We start from the raw sequence: 17,513 nt of genomic DNA on the forward strand, positions 1-17,513 counted from the left end.
TTGTTGAGCTACCTACAGTTAGCAGTGCAAACTTTATATCATTTGACAAACAATGCAGTCTTTCAGAGAGCTGTAGGAAGTCCACACCATCAGGTCCATCTTGCCTTAGATAACCATACCGTGACGGGCACTTTTCAATATGATGCATCTGTCCATAGATTTCAACACTATCAGGTAATTCATCAAGAGCCAAGTGGTCGGGTGCTTCATTGCCTCTCACGCTCAACCTTACCAGTGCTTCACTGTACATCAAGTTACCTTTTTGCAAAACGTAGTCAAGATCATCACTGTTGAGCTCAGTTCTGTAATGGAGAGTTGCCAGAAATACCAGGGAATTGCAGGTGCACTGCTTGTTACTGTTGTTCCCATACCTTACATCACGTTGGCTATGAGTTGCTTGAACACATGTGATGGCTCTTTGCTCCATGTTCATGCGGAAAACACTAGTTAACTCATTTACCTGTTCTCTCTCATTCAAGTCACTCTGATGTGGTTCAACTTCAGAGAGGTCCAACTTACGCCAACGTCTCTTTTGAGCCTCTGAGCGACGGCCTTTCCTTGGCATGTTTCAAAATGCTACAATCTTCGCTTAATATAGTCTACTGGTCAAGTTTAGTTAAGTCTAATATGGGTTGTACAAATTATTGTTTATCAGATTATACAATAGCACTTACTGTTCTACTCACAGGTTACTTAATCAACTTAATCTGAGTATACAAAAACAGTTAGATGAGATTGAATGTTAATTAACTCAATATCCAAACACTAGTATTTATTTCAGTGGTTTATTACAATAAATAGTGGGCCCAAAAATGAAATTTTGGTAAGCAAAGAATTAAAACAAAATTCACCTTAACAAAATTCACCTTTCACCTTCACACACAATATTTACTTTAGTTTAATTATTGATTAAATTCTGAAATTATCCTCAATGTTATCTTAATGCATTATTTTGTTTATCAGTGGCAATTCTGAATATGGCACTGGAACTGCTAGGTAGAGGTAACACTTTATGACGCTGATGAAGAATGAGAGGAAGCTCTTGAGATGATCAGTTTTATGCTGAACTAGGATGGAATTTCGAAGTCCTCACACAGCTCAGATTCAGTCTTGCAGCACAGCCCAGGTCTAAAAGTAGGTATAACAGCAAAGACAACTTTGACAGGTATTATTGAAATATATAAATGTTTCACAGGTTTGTACAGCTCACAGTAATAGTTCTGTATGTGAATAGTTCACAGGTAGTTCTCAGTATGGTTCAGAGTCTTTATATAGTTCAGAGTAGTATTCAGAAAATGATTCAGTTTCAAAATGGTTCAGAATATGATTCAAAGGGGTTTCAGTCTCAAAATGGTTCAGAATTTAAAGGAGGTTTCAGTCTCAAAATGGTTCCAAATAGGATTCAAAGGATGTTTCAGTCTCAAAATGGTTCAGAGTTCAAAGGCGGTTTCAGTCTCAAAATGGTTCCGAATAGGATTCAAAGGAGGTTTCAGTCTCAAAATGGTTCAGAATTCAAAGGAGGTTTCAGTCTCAAAATGGTACAGAGTATAGTAGCAAGGTATGTGTGATCAGAAAGTGGTCAATTATGTATGAAATATGTCTGCAGGTATGTTTAGAGTGGGTTTGCTGGTTTAGAGTGATATTCAGTCTCAATATGATGCAGAGTAGTATTCAGAAAAGGATTCAGTTTCAAAGGCGGTTTCAATCTCAAAGGCGGTTTCAATCAAAAGGGTTCAGAGTATAGCATGTGCAGTCAGATATGTTCTCAGCAAGTGTTTGGTTCTTGTAGTAGATATGTTTGCAGGTAGGCGTTAGTGGGTTCTGTTGTATATGATTGCAGTGCAGTGTAGTGCAGGGTGTGCAGACGATGACAGGCAGTGTCACAAGTGACACGCAGATACCACTCTGACAGGGCTGGTCTGGAACAAGCCTAAAAGGCAAACAAAGAAGGAAAAAAAACACACGTTAAACACTTCCAAAAATAAGCAGCAACACACACGGCAACATTGTTGCTTTCTCGGTTCTATCAATTTCAGCATCAGGTTGGTTTTAGTGATGGGATGAATTAAGTGAAGTGAGCAAAGAAAACTAATACAAAATTCAGCACAGCAGTATATTATGCAGAGCAGGAGCAGATTTTGTAGGCAGCTGAACATTAGATTATGTGATGGTTGATTGTTATGGTTATGTGATATGATGGTTACTTTTAATAAAAAGAAAAGTAACCAAAAAAGTGTAAGCAAGCAGCATAGCTGGTCTAGCAGTAAAAATAATTAAAATGACATACCTGAAAAGTCTGTAGCACAGCAAGGGATGGGAGATGGGAGTCTTGGGAGTATTTCTGTGGCAAAGACTAGCGCAGCACAAGGGAAGGTGGAGATGGTGGAAGTCTTTAAAAAGACAATTGCTTTCTGTTTTGAATAAAGAAAATTGTGTGAAACCGTGACCACTGCTATAACATTACAATGCAACACAATTATGTTAAATTAACAAAATGCGGCACAACCTCTCATCTGTGTGACCAAGTAGTACCTTTAGGTTAAATAACATGACATGTACTCGACACAAATATTAGGGGCACACTTAGAAATAAGTTTGTTTGCTGTAACATTATAATCAGAAAAGCATTGGGCCAGTATGTTGATAGGCTGAGATTTTCTAGATAGGTCTATTATTTTTCCGCCACCATAAAGTTAGAAAATATGTGATAGCATTGGATTCAGGGTAGATTTTTGTGTTATATCACCCTGTTGTTCATTACCCATGTGCCTATGGAGGTTCATATTACAGGCATGTTGGCAACATCTAGGCGGCCTTAGGTCATGTAACCTTAACGTCCTAGTTCAAGGCATACTGTCAAACGCTTCCGCGTTGGTCAATTGTTTCTCTATGGAGAGGCGTTAACGTTAACGCCTTAATTTCGTTTGCGGTTTTGCGTTGTGGCCCTGACCTTTCTGTGTTGCTGCAGTGTTTTAGCATAAACTATTGATAGTTTCCAAATGTCAGACTTCACGAGTCAACTATACTACTACCTGACCAACTGTGGGGCATAGTTAATATACGTTGTTTTTCACAACACATACGTCGAATAAAAGTCATAATGAATGTCACACAAAGTACATGTCTAGTTAAAGTAGGCTAGATAATGGCTAGACCTGTTAGTTGGCTGCCAACTTCTAACTTGCTAACTTCATTCCAAGACAACGTAACGTTAGCGAGCAATGTATTCGATAGATAGATAGCATTGCTAGATATTCTAGATACTTTATTGACCCCCAAGGGATTCTAACTACGTTTCCATAATTTCCAAACGGCAGACTTCACTAGTCAACTAGCTATAACGTTACCCGACCAATTGTCGGACATAATTCATAGACGTTGTTTATGTGATAATAAATGTCACACAAAGTACATGTCTATTTGAAGTAAATGATAGCTAGGCATAACGTTAGTTAGCCACGTTAGCAGCCAAACTTTAGATAGCTTGCAATGTAACTTATCGATATAGAAGTCCTACGTCTCGATAATTTCCAAATGACAGAGGTTGAGTCAGCTAACGTTATGGTACTACCCTACCAATTGTCGGAAACAATTCCTAAACATTGTTTTTGACAACATATACGTAGAATAAAAGTGATAAGATTAGAGTAATTAACGTGGTCGTTAACGTTAACGTTAGCTAGTCGCGTACCAGGCTCATTTAAGCTATCGATACAAAGAACGCTGTTAACCTTAATTTACCAAAATACCTATTCTGTTAACGTTAAGAGACTAAAACTTACGTGTGTGGTAATGTGAAAAGTCCCGTTAAGTTCAGGGCGAAGTTTTTGGGGCTCCAAACTTGACAGAGGCAACGAGACACTCAGTCAGCTCAGGTTCTAGCAGTACAACAAGAATGAGGCTGGAGTAGTTCTAGTCGTAGACGAGGGATTCCGATTCAAGCTGTCAAGCGCGAGACTGAGCTGACGTCATTGACTGAAGAGCATGGGTAGGTTTGGTCAAGTCAGGTCACTTAATGCACAACAGAGTTGATCCAAAGTAAACAAAATGGTAAAAAAAATAAACAACAATAATAATATCAATAATATTGGGATTAAAATAAAGTAAAATAAAATAAAACAATTGTCATCAATCAAAATGATGGTAGTTTAAATAGACAAAAAGAAAATTATATAGGCCTAGTGTATTGTACAATAATCAAATCAAATTGAAGGCTGGGCAGTTAAAATAAACAAGGAACATCAGTGTTCCCACAGATTTAAGCACAATTTAGTACAACCTGGAAAATCATTGTGTGGTGGTCAATGTTGATATTGTGGTGGGCATACAAATAAGTCAATGTATGGGAAACACTGAACATTATCAGAGAATATTAAAGGCTAAGGAAAAAAGTGTGATCACACTTCTTAGTTCCAGTGAGTAATCTAGCAGCAGCATTATGAACCATTTGTAATCGCTATAGAGTTGGGCGAACCAAAATAAAGTGAGGTACAATAGACAAGTCTTGATGTAATAAATGCATAATGAATGTGACTAGAGAGGGCTGAAGCAGAGCAAAATGTGACTAGAGAGGGCTGAAGCAGAGCACTTGATGCCAACTTTAAACACTCCAGCAGACATTTTGGAAATTAACATATTGTTATAGGCCTACTTATGATTAAAGTGTTGTTTAAGAATTGTAGGGGTAGATAGGGCTTAATACGACATTAGCCTATCTGACTTTATCAAGCTGTCTACAGCCGCCCGAACTGGCAGATCTTGTCAGTCAAATGAGTTCATCTTGAATGTGCCCATTGACACTATGTTCCAACACAAAAAGGAAATAGTAAAAGATGTGAAGTGCCGCAGAAAATTACCCAAATGTCCCTCACTGGTCCAGAAAAGCAACTGTTGCATCAAAGAATTTATAACCACATGCTCTCATTGATTGTATGATTGCACTATTTGTGGTATGCAGGCATTGTACAACAGGGCCCCCATATCCAGTATTCACAGAATCATCACATATCCAGTTCATAACAACAATTAAATTATAGATATAGTCACCTACAAATGAAACTAGGGGCGCTTGTTTTATTGAGCAGGTCTTACATAGAAGCCATAATAAGGCTGTATCTGTGTATTATTTAAAATTTTAGGCTATGGTATGTTTATTTTTTTTCTTCACACAGGATGTTAGTGTGCCGTGGGACATTGTTAGGAATGACTGAACAGTTAAATAGGTGGATAGTTAAAAAGGTTAAATTATTTGCTAGGTAGAAGAGGTTTAATATAGTTGGAATGACTGAACTAGATAGATGAGGTTTAATATAGTTGGAATGACTGAACAGTTAAATAGATGGATATGTTAAAAGGTTAAATTATTTGCTAGGTAGATGAGGTTTAATATAGTTGGAATGACTGAACAGTTAAATAGATGGATAGTTTAAAAGGTTAAATTATTTGCTAGGTAGATGAGGTTTAATATAGTTGGAATGACTGAACTAGGTAGATGAGGTTTAATATAGTTGGAATGACTGAACAGTTAAATAGGTGGATAGTTTGAATGGTTAAATGATTTGCTAGGTAAATGAGGTTTAATATAGTTGGAATGACTGAACAGTTAAATAGGTGGATAGTTTAAATGGTTAAATTATTTGCTAGGTCGATGAGGTTTAATATAGTTGGTATGACTGAACTGGGTAGATGAGGTTTAATATAGTTGGAATGACTGAACAGTTAAATAGGTGGATAGTTAAAAAGGTTAAATGATTTGCTAGGTAAATGAGGTTTAATATAGTTGGAATGACTGAACAGTTAAATAGGTGGATAGTTTAAATGGTTAAATTATGTTGTGGACAGAGGAAACAGTTGAACAAGATGTGTAGCCTAGTCTTATTAAGAGAATGAGACTGTATGCCTGAGAAACTGACAGTTGATGCAGGTGGCCGGAACACCTGGCCCAGGATTCTAATTGCTTAAGTGCTCTATTATGATGTCATCAGCCAATGTTAAGTCAATGGGGAAATTTTGATTAGTTTTTAATTAATAGTTTAAAAAGTATAAAAGTTACAAAGATGAAAAATACAAAGCCCACATGTCCTAAGTAAGACCTACGCAACATAGTTTGAATGAAGTTTCTACGTTAAAGCGGTTTAAGCTGCATTAACTGCGTTAGAAGAAGAAGAATAAGAAGAAGAAGAAGAAGAAGAAGAAAAAACTTGGAATAAAAAGCATTTTCATGCACTGAAGGAAATACAGTGCATTTTCATGCATGAAAAAATGCTGAAAAATATGCATGAAAATGCAAAAAATGATGTAAAATATCATACAGAGTAAAAACAAACTATATTGGTTGCTAGGTAGATGAGGTTTAATATAGTTGGAATGACTGAACAGTTAAATAGGTGGATAGTTTAAATGGTTAAATTATTTAGGTAGATAGTTGACGATAACTGACAGTTGAAATGGCTCTAATGTTTGCTAGTAGTTATGCTAACTATGTTAACAAAGATAATAATGTTAACCAAGTACTATGCTAACTAGCAGTTATGCTAACAATGTTAAAATGCTAAGTATGCTAACCATGTGACTTAGCTAATGTTTTATTTTAATCATTTTAGCAGCTAACTATGTTAACTAGCATGCTAACATGCTAACCATATTACTTAGCTAACTATGCATAACTACTAAAAATGATTAACTAACTATGCTAACTAACATGCTAACTATGCTAACCATGTTACTTAGATAACTTAGCTAATCATTTTAGCAGTTTTGCTAAAAATGCTAACTAACATGCTAACATGCTAGCATGCTAACTATGCTAACCATGTAACTTAGCTAATCATTTTAAGCAGTTTTGCTAAAAATGCTAACTAGCATGCTAACATGCTATCATGCTAACTATGCTAACCATGTGACTTAGCTAACTTAGCTAACTAGCTACAGTGGGTAGGAGTCATAGTTGATGACAAGTAACAGTTACAATGGCTGAACAGTTAAAAGTTCAGTAGTTTAAAGGGTTAAATTGTTTTAACAGTAAAATATTGTAGTGAGGACTTTTATTTTGAAACAGTTTTGGCAGAGGAAGCAGTTGAACAGGATGTGTAGTCTTAATAGGGCCAGTTTGTATGCTTAAAGCCTGAGACTGGCAGTTGATCCAGGTGGCCCGAACACCTGCCATAGGATTCTAATTGCTTAACGGCTCTATTGTGATGTCATAATCATAATGTTAAGTCTATGGGGAAATTTTGATTAGTTTTTAATTAATAGTTTAAAAAGTATAAAAGTTACAAAGTTGAAAAATACAAAGCCCACATGTCCTAAGTAAGACCCTACATGAACATAGTTTGAATGAAGTTTCTCGTTAAACGGTTTAAGCTGCATTAACTGCGTTAGAAGAAGAAGAAGAAGAAGAAGAAGAAGAAAAAGCCTTGCATTAGTACAGTGCATTTTCATGAACTGAAGAAGAATAAGAAGTGAAGAAAAAGAATAAAGTAAAATGCACTGTAATAATAATAAGAAGAAGAAGCCTAGGAAGAACAGTACAGTGCATTTTCATGCACTGTAATAATAATAATAATAAGAAGAAGCCTAGGAAGAACAGTACAGTGCATTTTCATGCACTGTAATAATAATAATAACTAGAAAAGCATTTCCTGAAGGAAATACAGTGCATGAAAATGCAAAAAATATGATGTAAAATATCATACAGAGTAAAAACAAACTATATTGATTGCTAGGTAGATGAGGTTTAATATAGTTGGAATGACTGAACAGTGAAATAGGTGGATAGTTTATATAGTTAAATGATTTGCTTGGTAGATAAGGTTTAATATAGTTGGAATGATTGAATGGTTAAATAGGTGGATAATTTAAATGGTTAAATTATTTAGGTAGATAATTGACGATAACTGACAGTTGGAACGGCTCTAATGTTTGCTAGCAGTTATGCTAACTATGTTATCAAAGATAATAATGTTAACCAAGTTACTTAACTTATGCTAACTAGCACTATGTTAACCATGTGACTTAGCTAACCTAGCTAATCATCTTTAGTAGGTATGCTAACTATACATATTAGCATGCTAACATGTTAAGTATGCTTACCATGTGACTTAGCTAATCATTTTTAGTAGGTATGCTAACTATTTTAACTAGCATGTTAACATGCTAACTATGTTAACCATGTTACTTAGCTAACATAGCTAATCATTTTTAAAAGTTATGCTAACTAGCATGTTAACATGCTAACCATGTTACTTAGTTAACTTAGCTAATTATTTTTAGCAGTTTTTCTAAAAATGCTAACTAGCATGCTAACTATGTTAACCATGTTACTTAGCTAACTTAACTAATCATTTTTAGCAGTTATGCTAACTATGCTAACTAGCATGCTAACATGCTAGCATGCTAAGTATGCTAACCATGTTACTTAGTTAACTTAGCTAATCATTTTTAGCAGTTTTACTAAAAATGCTAACTAGCATGCTAACTATGCTAGCATGCTAACCATGTTACTTAGCTAACTTAGCTAATCATTTTTAGCAGTTTTGTTAAAAATGCTAGCAATGTTAGCAATGCTAACATGCTAACTATGCCAACTAGCTACAGTGGGCAGGAGTCATAGTTGATGATAAGTAACAGTTACAATGGCTGAACAGTTAAAAAGTTCAGTAGTTTAAAGGGTTAAATTGTTTAACAGTAAAATATTGTAGTGAGGACTTTTATTTTGAAACAGTTTTTGGCAGAGGAAGCAGTTGAACAGGATGTGTAGTCTTAATAGGGCCAGTTTGTATGCTTAAAGCCTGAGACTGGCAGTTGGTCCACGTGGGTCCAACACCCGCCATAGGATTCTAATTGCTTAACGGCCGTATTGTGATGTCATAATCATAATGTTAAGTCAATGGGGAAATTTCGATTAGTTTTAATTAATAGTTTAAAAAAGTATAAAAGTTACAAAGCTGAAAAATACATAGCACCCATGTCCTAAGTAAGACCTACGTAACATAGTTTGAATGAAGTTTCTACGTTAAACGGTTGAAGCTGCATTAAATGCGTTAGCGGAAGAATAAGAATAAGAAGCCTAGGAAGAACAGTACAGTGCATTTTCATGCACTGTAATAAGAAGCCTAGGAAGAACAGTACAGTGCATTTTCATGCACTGTAAATATAGGCTAAACAACAACAGAATAGACAACGGTTTCATCTACATCTTGAAATGACCTGTATGGGGTAAAAGTTATGCTACTGCAAAGCAGTCTTTCATTTGTGAGTTATATGACATAGTGATGCTAGCTAGCTAACTAACTAGCTATCCACTAACGTCAACCATCAACAGACGTCAACGCACAAGCTGTGTCAGGATTTCACCTTGAGAAGTTATGCAGGCATGACCATTAATAAAACTGAAGGGAGGACACACACATTCTGAAAAACTATTAGTTAGGTACAGAGTCAACAACATTGATAATTTAATAAGCGTGACGTTTCGACGTTGGCGTGTTGCTCTCCTTCAGACTGCTTTAGCTATGACAGTTTACAGTATATTGAATTGTAACCCCTGTGTTGGACAACATATTGCCATATTCTTGACAATACACAGCCATATTCAACAGGCCACTGTACTTCATGATGTATAATTATTTATATCACCTGACTGAGTGTGGCTCGTGTGCACACAAATGTGATATGCATACATACAACTCCACTTGGTGAATAGATCAACAATATATAATAGTATATGTCAACAAAGCCACTGTGGGACTCCTCCCAGCCCCCGAGTTTTCCACAGAATAATTGGGGCTCTTACTGGAAGTATCTTGTGGTTGAGCGTAGCCACACACCATTCTAAAACATGTTTGTGATCACAGAGCCCAAGAGTGCACCAGTCATTATTTTCTCCCAGTTTTCTATGTCAGTGATTGCTGTGAGGATGTGACAGACAGCTTGAACCATCCTACTCTCTTGTTAATGTTTAAGTTGGAAGCCAGTAACCAAAGGTGCTGTGTTGTTAATGGTGGAATGACCCAATCTATTCTGAGATTCTGATTCTAGGCACAGACGGTAGATGGTTCTGTTCTCTCTACAGGCTCATTACACAGCCCTACCCCTTATCCTACAGAACTAATGGTCCCATTTTAAACACATTATTGAGAAAGGGGGAAAACAATTAATTACCTTCCTTTTTTGTGAAAGTTGGTGTTAGTGACAGCTGCAGGGAGTGCCATCCCATCAGGATGATCAAAGTGAGCACAACTAAAGCTTTTTACGATGCAAGCTCACTTAAGTTGAGGAGCCACAAGATGTGTTTATCAAACAACTCTACAAAGGCAAAGATGCTCTAATGAATACCCTTTTATCAACACTTTACTTTTAGCTGGTGTGATGAGTTGTTTTCTGTTTGTTTGCTCCATTTCTGAAGAGTGAAAAAACATTTTGTGTCATTGTTGTGAGCAAAAATCAATATAAATTACAACTTGGTTACAGCTTTAGAAATACTATATATATATATATATGATTCAATTAAAATGGTATGACAAAAACACTGAATTTCAATCAATAATATGGAATTTGTTGTATTCTTTAACAATGAACAAAAAGGCTATAATTTTCACCTGATATAACATTGAAATGCTGTCAATCCATATGTCTATAAACCCACACCTTTTATCCTCTCACAGCAGTATGTCCTTTTAATCCTGCCAAAAAAGTTCCTCCCTTATCAATGGGACTCCTGGTAGTCAGACTCAGCTGTCGGCACCAAAGGAGAGAAATCTTTCTGGAAGGTGCATCACTGAAATCTCCAGCTGCTTGCTTTCCCTATTCACTGAATGTTAGTCTGTGCAACTCTGGAAAAAAAGATAGCTGCCGGGTTCAGTTTTCCCACACAGATTAAGTATGACTTCACCTCCTCTACAACAAAAGGAAAAAGGAATGTCTGTGTCAATCCAAATTTCCCCATGACAGGTACGCTCCTGAAAGGACGGCCCAATGCATCTTTAAGCACACAGTTAACTATACTTATCTCCCTTCCCCACCCCTTGCCACAGGAGACAGCTCACTATTTTCAGAGGAAGATGGGAGGATGGTCGGTGTCTCAGAAAGTCTGCGTTTCCACCTTTCACAAGAGAGCAAGACCTCAGCTATTAGAATATATTTGGGCTGGAACACTGTTCACATTGGTACAATGGCTGCTATTCTTAATACTGGTAGCTTTTACACCTAATACTAAACACCTGGATCCCCTTTATAGTGGGAAAAACTGATATTGCTGCATGGTGTAGCCTCCAGGGAAGTGGCTCATCTCTCTGTGTACTCAGTTCAATTGCAGGCTGAGGCTGTGGATGCACCAGGGGGTACGCGCGACTCTCCACTGCTGCCTGATGGGCTTTGATTAGCTGCCTGGCTCTGCTGCCGAGGCGAGGTGACCCTGGTCGATGTCACTTGACTGCTGTCCGCTCCCCGGCTATCTCTGACAATGACAATGAAGTGGAGCCGGATGCCAAAGCAAATAGGCCATTGTAGTTCACAAGAGTTCACCTCATGACAACTGACAGTTGACTTTTTGAGGCAAGGATTTGATTTATCTCCCTGTGAAAAACAATAAACCCTCTTGTCTCTTGTTTTAGAAAACAAAAACATCCTTAAATACTGGTCTTAGCATCTGTGGGTTCTCACTCACTTTTGCCGGATGCTGAATACATAAAGTTATAAAACGGTACTTAGGCGGCAATGATTGCAAGCAATGTTTTTTCATAGCACATTAGAGTATCTAGTATCTACGCATTTTCCAATTCAAAGATGTTTGTATGTGTTTACTGTATGTGTACTCTATGTGTTCTCTTCACCCAAACCAAAACTCTGGAGTGGTCACATGACTCATCAATCAATTTCATTTTAAGACTGAAAGGGACCCACCAGAACACACTCCTCAGATGCATTCTGTGATTCAAACCCTTTACCCACTTTACAGACTGTTTCTCAAAGAAAATGTGACCACATAACATGTCTCTATGATGCAATATTTTTTGTTGTTGATTTCATAAAAAAAAATGAGCTCATGTCCAAGTCAAAGTGAGCTTTATCGTCATTCTGACCCTACAACAAGGAGTGCACAGCTGAGACAAACTGCATTTTTTCTAAGCTCAATGTGCAAACATAAAAGGTACAGTAAGTGCATGTAAGACAACAACAGGAAGGCATATTAGACCGCATAGACTCACAAAAATATATAGGTATTGTCACAGTCTTTCTTAAGGGTTGGACCCAAAGTTAACCACAAAAAAAAATATAGGTATAGTCCTACAGACAATCTAAGAAAAAAATATATTGCAGATTGTTTTCATAGTGGTTGCATTATTGCACAATGTAACAAGAAGTGTAAACTTGACACTGGTGAATTGTGAGAAGCACTGAAGTGAAGAGAAACAGTAAATTATTGCTAAAAAAGTAGCATTTTAGAGGATGTGCAAGGGGAAATTCAGGGGTCTCAGTAGCATGCTAACCATGTTACATAGTTCAGCTAACTTAGCTAATCATTTTTAGCAGTTTTGTTAAAAATGCTAGCAATGTTAACAATGCTAACATGTTACTTAGCTAACTTAGCTAACTAGCTACAGTGGGCAGGAGTCATAGTTGATGATAAGTAACAGTTACAATGGCTGAACAGTTAAAAGTTCAGTAGTTTAAAGGGTTAAATTGTTTAACAGTAAAATATTGTAGTGAGGACTTTTATTTTGAAACAGTTTTTGGCAGAGGAAGCAGTTGAACAGGATGTGTAGTCTTAATAGGGCCAGTTTGTATGCTTAAAGCCTGAGACTGGCAGTTGGTCCAGGTGGCCCGAACACCTGCCATAGGATTCTAATTGCCGGCCCGTATTGTGATGTCATAATCATAATGTTAAGTCAATGGGGAAATTTCGATTCGTTTTTTAATTAATAGTTTAAAAAGTATAAAAGTTACAAAGCTGAAAAATACATAGCACCCATGTCCTAAGTAAGACCTCACGTAACATAGTTTGAATGAAGTTTTCGTTAAGCGGTTGAAGCTGCATTAAATGCGTTAGCGAGGAAGAATAAGAATAAGAAGCCTAGGAAGAACAGTACAGTGCATTTTCATGCACTGTAATAAAAGCCTAGGAAGAACAGTACAGTGCATTTTCATGCACTGTAAATATAAACTAAACAACAACAGAATAGACAGCGGTTTCATCTACATCTTGAAATGACCTGTATGGGGTAAAAGTTATGCTACTGCAAAGCAGTCTTTCATTTGTGAGTTATATGACATAGTGATGCTAGCTAGCTAACTAACTAGCTATCCACTAACGTCAACCATCAACAGACGTCAACGCACAAGCTGTGTCAGGATTTCACCTTGAGAAGTTATGCAGGCATGACCATTAATAAAACTGAAGGGAGGACACACACATTCTGAAAAACTATTAGTTAGGTACAGAGTCAACAACATTGATAATTTAATAAGCGTGACGTTTCGACGTTGGCGTGTTGCTCTCCTTCAGACTGCTTTAGCTATGACAGTTTACAGTATATTGAATTGTAACCCCTGTGTTGGACAACATATTGCCATATTCTTGACAATACACAGCCATATTCAACAGGCCACTGTACTTCATGATGTATAATTATTTATATCACCTGACTGAGTGTGGCTCGTGTGCACACAAATGTGATATGCATACATACAACTCCACTTGGTGAATAGATCAACAATATATAATAGTATATGTCAACAAAGCCACTGTGGGACTCCTCCCAGCCCCCGAGTTTTCCACAGAATAATTGGGGCTCTTACTGGAAGTATCTTGTGGTTGAGCGTAGCCACACACCATTCTAAAACATGTTTGTGATCACAGAGCCCAAGAGTGCACCAGTCATTATTTTCTCCCAGTTTTCTATGTCAGTGATTGCTGTGAGGATGTGACAGACAGCTTGAACCATCCTACTCTCTTGTTAATGTTTAAGTTGGAAGCCAGTAACCAAAGGTGCTGTGTTGTTAATGGTGGAATGACCGCAATCTATTCTGGAGATTCTGATTCTAGGCACAGACGTGTAGATGGTTCTGTTCTCTCTACAGGCTCATTACACAGCCCTACCCTTATCCTACAGAACTAATGGTCCCATTTTAAACACATTATTGAGAAAGGGGGAAAACAATTAATTACCTTCCTTTTTTGTGAAAGTTGGTGTTAGTGACAGCTGCAGGGAGTGCCATCCCATCAGGATGATCAAAGTGAGCACAACTAAAGCTTTTTACGATGCAAGCTCACTTAAGTTGAGGAGCCACAAGATGTGTTTATCAAACAACTCTACAAAGGCAAAGATGCTCTAATGAATACCCTTTTATCAACACTTTACTTTTAGCTGGTGTGATGAGTTGTTTTCTGTTTGTTTGCTCCATTTCTGAAGAGTGAAAAACATTTTGTGTCATTGTTGTGAGCAAAAATCAATATAAATTACAACTTGGTTACAGCTTTAGAAATACTATATATATATATATATGATTCAATTAAAATGGTATGACAAAAACACTGAATTTCAATCAATAATATGGAATTTGTTGTATTCTTTAACAATGAACAAAAAGGCTATAATTTTCACCTGATATAACATTGAAATGCTGTCAATCCATATGTCTATAAACCCACACCTTTTATCCTCTCACAGCAGTATGTCCTTTTAATCCTGCCAAAAAAGTTCCTCCCTTATCAATGGGACTCCTGGTAGTCAGACTCAGCTGTCGGCACCAAAGGAGAGAAATCTTTCTGGAAGGTGCATCACTGAAATCTCCAGCTGCTTGCTTTCCCTATTCACTGAATGTTAGTCTGTGCAACTCTGGAAAAAAAGATAGCTGCCGGGTTCAGTTTTCCCACACAGATTAAGTATGACTTCACCTCCTCTACAACAAAGGAAAAAGGAATGTCTGTGTCAATCCAAATTTCCCCATGACAGATGCGGCTCCTGAAAGGACGGCCCAATGCATCTTTAAGCACACAGTTAACTATACTTATCTCCCTTCCCCACCCCTTGCCACAGGAGACAGCTCACTATTTTCAGAGGAAGATGGGAGGATGGTCGGTGTCTCAGAAAGTCTGCGTTTCCACCTTTCACAAGAGAGCAAGACCTCAGCTATTAGAATATATTTGGGCTGGAACACTGTTCACATTGGTACAATGGCTGCTATTCTTAATACTGGTAGCTTTTACACCTAATACTAAACACCTGGATCCCCTTTATAGTGGGAAAAACTGATATTGCTGCATGGTGTAGCCTCCAGGGAAGTGGCTCATCTCTCTGTGTACTCAGTTCAATTGCAGGCTGAGGCTGTGGATGCACCAGGGGGTAATGCGCACTCTCCACTGCTGCCTGATGGGCTTTGATTAGCTGCCTGGCTCTGCTGCCGAGCCGAGGTGACCCTGGTCGATGTCACTTGACTGCTGTCCGTCTCGGCTATCTCTGACAATGACAATGAAGTGGAGCCGGATGCCAAAGCAAATAGGCCATTGTAGTTCACAAGAGTTCACCTCATGACAACTGACAGTTGACTTTTTGAGGCAAGGATTTGATTTATCTCCCTGTGAAAAAAGCAATAAACCCCTCTTGTCTCTTGTTTTAGAAAACAAAAAACATCCTTTAAATACTGGTCTTAGCATCTGTGGGTTCTCACTCACTTTTGCGGATGCTGAATACATAAAGTTATAAAAAGCGGTACTTAGGCGGCAATGATTGCAAGCAATGTTTTTTCATAGCACATTAGAGTATCTAGTATCTACGCATTTTCCAATTCAAAGATGTTTGTATGTGTTTACTGTATGTGTACTCTATGTGTTCTCTCTTCACCCAAACCAAAACTCTGGAGTGGTCACATGACTCATCAATCCAATTTCATTTTAAGACTGAAAGGGACCCACTGTGAACACACTCTCAGATGCATTCTGTGATTCAAACCCTTTACCCACTTTACAGACTGTTTCTCAAAAGAAAATGTGACCACATAACATGTCTCTATGATGCAATATTTTTTGTTGTTGATTTCATAAAAAAAAATGAGCTCATGTCCAAGTCAAAGTGAGCTTTATCGTCATTCTGACCCTACAACAAGGAGTGCACAGCTGAACCAAACTGCATTTTTCTAAGCTCAATGTGCAAACATAAAAGGTACAGTAAGTGCATGTAAGACAACAACAGGAAGGCATATTAGACCGCATAGACTCACAAAAATATATAGGTATTGTCACAGTCTTTCTTAAGGGTTGGACCCAAACGCACCACAAAAAAATATAGGTATAGTCCTACAGACAATCTAAGAAAAAATATATTGCAGATTGTTTTCATAGTGGTTGCATTATTGCACAATGTAACAAGAAGTGTAAACTTGACACTGGTGAATTGTGAGAAGCACTGAAGTGAAGAGAAACAGTAAATTATTGCTAAAAAAAGTAGCATTTTAGAGGATGTGAGTTCCAAACATATGTGTTCAGACAGTCTGTGTGTGTGTTCACGAGTTCAACAGTCCATCTTTGTGTATTATAGAGGGAGTTGAGTAGTCTGATGGTGTGTGAGAAGAATCTCTTGCTGAGTCTGGCAGTGTTACACCACATACTGTGACAATGTTAGCCAGAGGGCAGAAGGTTGAACAGTCCATGCATGGGCAGGGTGGGTGGGTTCTCTGGCTATCTTGATGGTTGCTAAGGTAGTGTTATGGGTGTAGATCTTGTATTCTGATTAGATAGATAGATAGATAGATAGATAGATAGATAGATAGATAGATAGATAGATACTTTATTTTGATCCCCAAGGGGAAATTCAGGGGGTCTCAGTAGCATACAGACATCACACACATGCTACATAGTTCATGCTAACCATGCTAACCATGTTACTTAGCTAACTTAGCTAATCATTTTAGCAGTTTTGCTAAAAATGCTAACTAGCATGCTAGCATGCTAACTATGCTAACCATGTTACTTAGCTAACTTAGCTAACTAGCTACAGTGGGTAGGAGTCATAGTTGATGACAAGTAACAGTTTACAATGGCTGAACAGTTAAAAATGTCAGTAGTTTAAAGGGTTAAATTGTTTAACAGTGAAATATTGTAGTGAGGACTTTTATTTTGAAACAGTTTTTGGCAGAGGAAGCAGTTGAACAGGATGTATAGTCTTAATAGGGCCAGTTTGTATGCTTAAAGCCTGAGACTGGCAGTTGATCCAGGTGGCCCGAACACCTGCCATAGGATTCTAATTGCTTAACGGCCGTATTGTGATGTCATAATCATAATGTTAAGTCAATGGGGAAATTTTGATTCGTTTTTAATTAATAGTTTAAAAAGTATAAAAGTTACAAAGGTGAAAAATACAAAGCCCACATGTCATAAGTAAGACCTACGTAACATAGTTTGAATGAAGTTTCTACGTTAAACGGTTGAAGCTGCATTAAGTGCGTTAGAAGAAGAATAATAACTAGAAAAGCATTTCCTGAAGGAAATACAGTGCATGAAAATGCAAAAAATATGA

The 17,513-nt window shown here is 37.4% G+C and overlaps 1 long non-coding RNA gene across 1 annotated transcript; it reads right to left on the minus strand.

Moving 5' to 3' along the window:
* Nucleotides 1-1,586: 1,586 nt before the first annotated feature.
* On the minus strand, nt 1,587-3,936 carry LOC125311779. Its single transcript, XR_007196525.1, has 3 exons — nt 3,783-3,936; nt 2,288-2,411; nt 1,587-1,930 (listed from the first exon to the last, which is right to left on the minus strand). It is a non-coding gene; the product is annotated as an uncharacterized LOC125311779 (long non-coding RNA).
* Between the last annotated feature and the right edge of the window lie 13,577 nt (nt 3,937-17,513).

The sequence above is a fragment of the Alosa alosa genome, chromosome 18, assembly GCF_017589495.1.
Source record: "Alosa alosa isolate M-15738 ecotype Scorff River chromosome 18, AALO_Geno_1.1, whole genome shotgun sequence".
Taxonomy (NCBI): Eukaryota; Metazoa; Chordata; class Actinopteri; order Clupeiformes; family Clupeidae; genus Alosa; species Alosa alosa.